The sequence below is a fragment of the Ochotona curzoniae genome, unplaced genomic scaffold, assembly GCF_017591425.1.
Source record: "Ochotona curzoniae isolate NIBS_2020 unplaced genomic scaffold, NIBS_Ocur_1.0 scaffold_1037, whole genome shotgun sequence".
NCBI classification, from domain to species: domain Eukaryota; kingdom Metazoa; phylum Chordata; class Mammalia; order Lagomorpha; family Ochotonidae; genus Ochotona; species Ochotona curzoniae.
In genome coordinates this window covers 34,323,331-34,328,821 of record NW_024467083.1, presented here as the reverse complement: position 1 = coordinate 34,328,821, position 5,491 = coordinate 34,323,331, and the positions used below count along the sequence as shown (strand labels likewise).

Below are 5,491 nucleotides of genomic sequence, written 5' to 3'. Positions count from 1 at the left end.
TTCTTCAGCCTTTCTCTCGTTTAAGATGTTCTTTTTCATTTATGTGTGTTATTTCTTTGAAGGGCAGAAACAGAGAGCTGTTCTATCTGTTGGTTCATTCTCCAAATGCCTGCAGATGGGCTGGGGCCAAGACCAGGTTGTTGTTGTTGTCGTTTTACCTCCACAGTAGTGGTAGAGACCCAGCCACCTTAAGCCATCTCTTACCACCTTCTTGGGTACACAGCGGCAGAAAGTTGATACCTGAATGCCAGTGGCTGCTACTGCTGCACTCCCGGGAGATGCAGGCATCCTGGATGGTATCCCAACTGCTATGCCACACACCTGCCATCTTTCATCCTCTCTGGTATGAATGGGCATCCCCTAGTGTGGGGAACAGGGGCAGAGTGGGGCCCTGTCTCCTCCATTGTATATATTTTCATGATGTTTCTTCTCCATAACCCTCCTCTGCAGGTCCTCTAGTGGGAGTCTGGGCCAGGCTCTGGGCAGTATCTACTGACCCCCAGGCAGAATAGGACCACCATGCCTTGCCACCCAGGACCTAATACTGTGGCCTCTTGGGTGCTGTCAGGGGTGAGCTGAAGGAGACCCCCTGGGCCCCTGGGCTGCAGGGAGGGCGAGTGGAAGGCTGTTTTGTCTGCTGCATTCATTTCTTGTTGGATGAGGCGGGAGGGGAATGGTTTGGCATCATCCTCCTTTAGAGCGTCACGGGACCTTCGGGCCTGACAGAAAAGGCCAGGTTGAAGCTGGCATATGGAGGGAGCGCCCTGGGCACAGGGCATGGGCTTTGCCCGGCTGGGCTGCCTTCTGCTGGCTCTGTCCATCTGGCACCAGCTGGTTGCCCAGCGCCGCCCCCACAACTACCCAGCCTCCTCCTGCTGTTGCCATGACAATTGGCTGCCATCTTGTTCCCAGGGCACTGCCTCATCTCTGGATTTTCCCATGGGGTTCCTGAGGGATATGAACTGAGTCCCCGGGGACTCAGCTCTTTCTCTCGGCAGTAACAATTTACACGGATATGTCGCTTGCAAAAAGGGTCGGAATCTCTTGGTGTGCCGGCTCTGCCCAGCACTGCACTGGGTCATTTACTGGGGCGGCCAAGTTCCCACCAGTTTCCTGATGCTAGGAGAGGTTTGTTCTCCCTCCAAGCAGGAACCATCATGAGCTTGCTTTCTCCTGTTGTGGGAAGTCCTTCCCATTGTTCAGTCAGTGTCTCTTGCTGTAAGCACTCTGACCCTTGGCTTGATGGTGGCTGAGCTGAGAGGTAAGAAAGGAACTGTCCACTCTGGTCACCTTTTGGGGGGTTCAGGCATGGGGACAGGAAAGCTGAGACTTGGCTGGCTTCATGAGAACTCCAAACATTTCTTAGAAACCTAGTGGCAGCCACTCAGACTTTTTGTCTGGTGGAACCAATGCCAGAAGATGATTTGAGGTTCTCCTTCCTTGCCCTCATCAGTACCCCCAAAAAGAGGCAGTAGCCAGAGACCCCTGGAAAAGTTCTGTGGGAGGACCTGGCAGCCAGCCTGCCCCTCCTGTCATTGAGGAAGATCCAGCAGGGTCCCTGAGGGGTTGTGGAACCCAACCAAAGAATGGTCACCTTGACCTAAAGAGGCATCTCCAAAGGGGCTCCAGCTTTGCAGGAGGAATCTTGAATGAGGAGCAGGTGGGCAGAGAAAGGAGTCCATTCTGCACTGTGAGGAAGGACGGGCTGAAGGGAGGGCTCAGGATAATTTATGATATCATTGTTCCCCGCCCCGCTTTCCCAGCTCCCGCCCTCTTCCCAGCCCCCTGCTACTGTACGGTTGCTAGGAGATCCCGGCTGGCTGGGCTTGGGAGGGTGTAGCAGGCTGGGGTGCAGGGGGGAGGCTGTTCCATCTGGACTCCTCTTCCTCCCCTACCCTGGCCAGCCAGAGAGGGCCCTTGCCCCAGGCTGATCCACCACCCCTTCCCCAGGCTCTGCTAGACTGTCAGCTTTTTCTCCCCCAGATCTACTGAGCCAGAAATGGGAAAGAGGGTGCAGTGGGTGGGATAGACAACTCCCCTGTGGCCAGGCTGGGAAGAGGACCAGAGGAAGACAGGTGAGACCTCTCATCTCCACCCCTCCCTTCCATCAAGGTCAAGGTTAGGGGCATGACAAGGGCTAGAGCAGGCAGAAGCAGAGCTGGGCGGAGAGGAGAGGGCAGTGGGGCTGGAAAGGCAGGGGTGTGGCTGGGCCCCTCCTTCTTTCTGAAATTCTCAGATTCTGGAGAAGGCAGTGGTGTGAAGTAAACATTGGGGGCTTCCTGAACTGCTGGCTCCCAACTCTGTGCACAGGCCAGGATTTCTGTGCAGCTCTCCTGATTCTGTCTTTGCTAAGCATGGCTCACCCCACCCTGCACCCAGGAAGGAAGGAGCTGTCTTTGAGTACTCGCTTCTTGGCCCCTGTTTCCATTAATCCTTCCTTCAGCCCTGAGGATGGGATGATTCCACCTTTGCTTTGAGAAGGAGGCGGGAATGATGTGTCTCTTCAACTGCGCCATAGGGCTAAGAAGCTGGGTTGGGGCTCAAAGGGGGCTTCCCGAGCCCCAAAGCACTTGCTGTGCCTGCTCTCCTACAGAACATGTCATCCCAGCATCCTTGGAGGGAAGGACAGAGAGGACCACAGAACTGCATAGGCACCTGGAATTCACCCCTTGTTCTCTGGTGCAGCTGTGGCATCTGAGGGCTGCGGAGTCCGCCCTTGCACTCTGAAGACAGGACTGGAAAGCAGTGGCAGCAGGAGCCGCAGAAGACCCCTGTGGGTCCCAGGTTGGTCTCTAGCCCTAGGGGCACACTTTCTAGTACCTTCTCTGGGCTCCCTCCCTGTGACTAGGGTTTGAGTTTCTTCTGCCTTGGGCATCCCCCACCCCATGGCCACGGAGAAAACCCCTGGGAGAGACATCTGTACTCAAGCCTTTCCAGATGCAAGGGGGATCCTCCCACAGCCCCTGGACACTTGTCCTCTGCCCCTTTCTGAGGTTTCCATGTAGAGAGCCCTGTTTTTACTCCTGACCATTCTTTTTTCAGAACCTGCTTTATTGGCTGCCTTGCCTTCCCCGCCTACCCCACCCCTGGGAAGCCTTCCAGGACTGACAGCAACATGAGCTACGCTACCTGGCTCCCTTCCTCACTCTCCCATCCACCCACTGTCCTTCTAAGTCGTCCCCCTCCTCTGAGGAAGCCCCATCTTGTGTCTAATAAAGACTTGAGTATCGAGTAACAGTGGTTGTGGCAGTGGATGTCCCTGGGCAGGGCAGGGGCTGCTGCAGGAACCAGCCTGACACTAGAAGAGGGAGGCTCACCAATGCCAGAGTCCCCTTATGTGTGTTTATCAGGGCAGGGGGCTGTGAACAGCCACCCTGGGCTCCTGAGAACATCCTCCAAGGTGAGGTTGGTCCAACTCAGAGTCATGGGCTGCAGCTCCTGGCTAAGGGCACCAGGGGACATCCTGAGCATCAACAAAATGGACAATGGGCTGGGGAGAGGGGAGGGAGTGTCTAATGCAGGATACCTGTGTGGCAGCTCTGTTACCTCCCCGAGCGGACCCTTCCTCAGAAAGGTTCTCCTGGGCCAGGCGAGATAGCTTAGTGGCTAAATTCTCACTCTGCAAGCATCGGGATCCCATAGCATTGCTGGTTTGTGTCCTGGTTGCACCATTTCCCATTCAGGCCCCTGCTTGTGACCTGGGAAAGCAGTCAAGGATGGCCCAAAGCCTTGGGACTCTGCACCTGCATGGGAGACTTGGAAGAAGCTCGTGACTCCTGGCTTTGGATTGGCTCAGCTCTGGCCATTGTGGCCATTTGGGGAGTGAACCAGTGGATGGAAGATCTTTGTCTCTTTTTGTCTGTGTAAATCTGATCTGCCTTTCCAATAAAAATAAATACATCTTTAAGAAAAAAGAAAGAAATGTGTTCCTGGGTTTCCATAGACCTGCTTCTTCTCTGACCACTCAGTGGAAAGTGAAGGGAATGAAGGTGACTAGCAAGAGGATTCAACTGCTGTTAGAACTCCCAGCAGCAGCAAGACTCAAAAGAGGGGACCTGGGAGATGGGGAGGCCACAGCAAGAACCTGACACTAGGGACCCCTTTTTCTCTGTGTGTACCCACCCTGGGGATGCATACTTCCTTCTTCAATCTCTAGAGAGATCCCACTGGAGAAATTTGGTAGGACTTACTAGAAAGACCCTTCTTCCACATGACTGCAGTTCCCTCATGGAAGTCATAGGTTGAATCTGGGAATTGTTCTTAAAAAACAAACAAACAAAAAAACAAACAAGCAAGCAAGCAAACAAACAAAAACCACCCTTCCAATAATCACAATTCTCAATAGCATAGAGGGGAAGGCATCTCCATCCCCGGCCCCCTCTCCCAGCCGGGGGCCACCCCCATGCTCCCAAAGATACTCCATACACATGGCCCAGCATGGGGGTATGCTTGTGCTCCTTCTGCCATAACCTTGATCAGAGTGGCATTCACTGCTCTAGACTGGGAGGACTCCTAGTCAAAGTCAAGGTGTACCCCCGGGCAGCGACAGCAGGCAGAATGCTGGTGAGGCAACTGGGCAAGGTTTCCAGGAAGATCCGAGGTGCAGAGCCCAGCTCCTCACTTTGCAAAAGGAGCCAGCTGGAAAAGCATAGGGCTGTGGCCTGGAGTAAAACTTCAGCACGACTGTGAAGAGGGTCCAAATTCCCCTCCATCCCCCACCCTTCATCTGCTGCAAGACCTGGGACTCTAGGGTCCTGGGGCTGCTTAGGGGCCAGCCAGAGCAGTGCTCCCCAAGTTCCCAGCCCTCACTTTAGAGGTACCTGACAGGTCAGGCCTGCTGTGGTCATAGCTCTGGGTCCTTGGGGAGGCAAGAAGGGTCTGGATTGCAGGTATGTAGAGGGGGGAGGCAGCCCAGAAGAGGCTGCTGGGTCTGTCTACCTCTTCCTTTGCTTTTGTTTAGGCCTCTGGGCTGAACAGCAACCTGCAGGGTCCCCTCATTCTTTTTTGGAGAGGTAGGGGGGACGTGGCTGCTGCTGAGGTCAGCCCTCTTGCAGTCTCTGCTAGGAAGGAAGGCTTGGGCAAAGGTGCTAGAGCAAGGGGAGGAGGTGGGGAGAGAGGTGACCACAGGAAAGTAAGGGGGTCGGGGTGGGAATGGTGGAAGGTGGAAACAGAAAAAAATAGACACTGGTTGAGAAGGGGCAGACAGCCCCTCTCCATGTGGATGCCAGGGCTGCATGGGAGGACCAGAATGGGGCACTCTGGAATGTGTACATAGGGCATAGAGTCCCAAAGAGCATATGCAGATAAGGCTGTCTGTATGCAAATAAGCCTGTCTGTATGCAGATGAGGAGAGAAGGCATTCTCTTCTCAGGGTTACCATAGAGTCCACCCCATCTCACCAGAGGGCTCTAGCTGCAGGGCAGCCTGGAAAGGGGCCAGACCTGGAGAGGGGCAACCTGCAAGCAAAAGTGAGACTTCAGGAAGAACTTAC

General features: G+C 54.7%; 1 long non-coding RNA gene across 1 annotated transcript; it reads left to right on the top strand.

The window, feature by feature from the left end:
* Positions 1-1,163: 1,163 nt before the first annotated feature.
* Positions 1,164-3,110, top strand: LOC121168439. Its single transcript, XR_005885723.1, has 3 exons — positions 1,164-1,261; positions 2,594-2,784; positions 3,043-3,110. It is a non-coding gene; the product is annotated as an uncharacterized LOC121168439 (long non-coding RNA).
* The last annotated feature ends 2,381 nt before the right edge of the window (positions 3,111-5,491 follow it).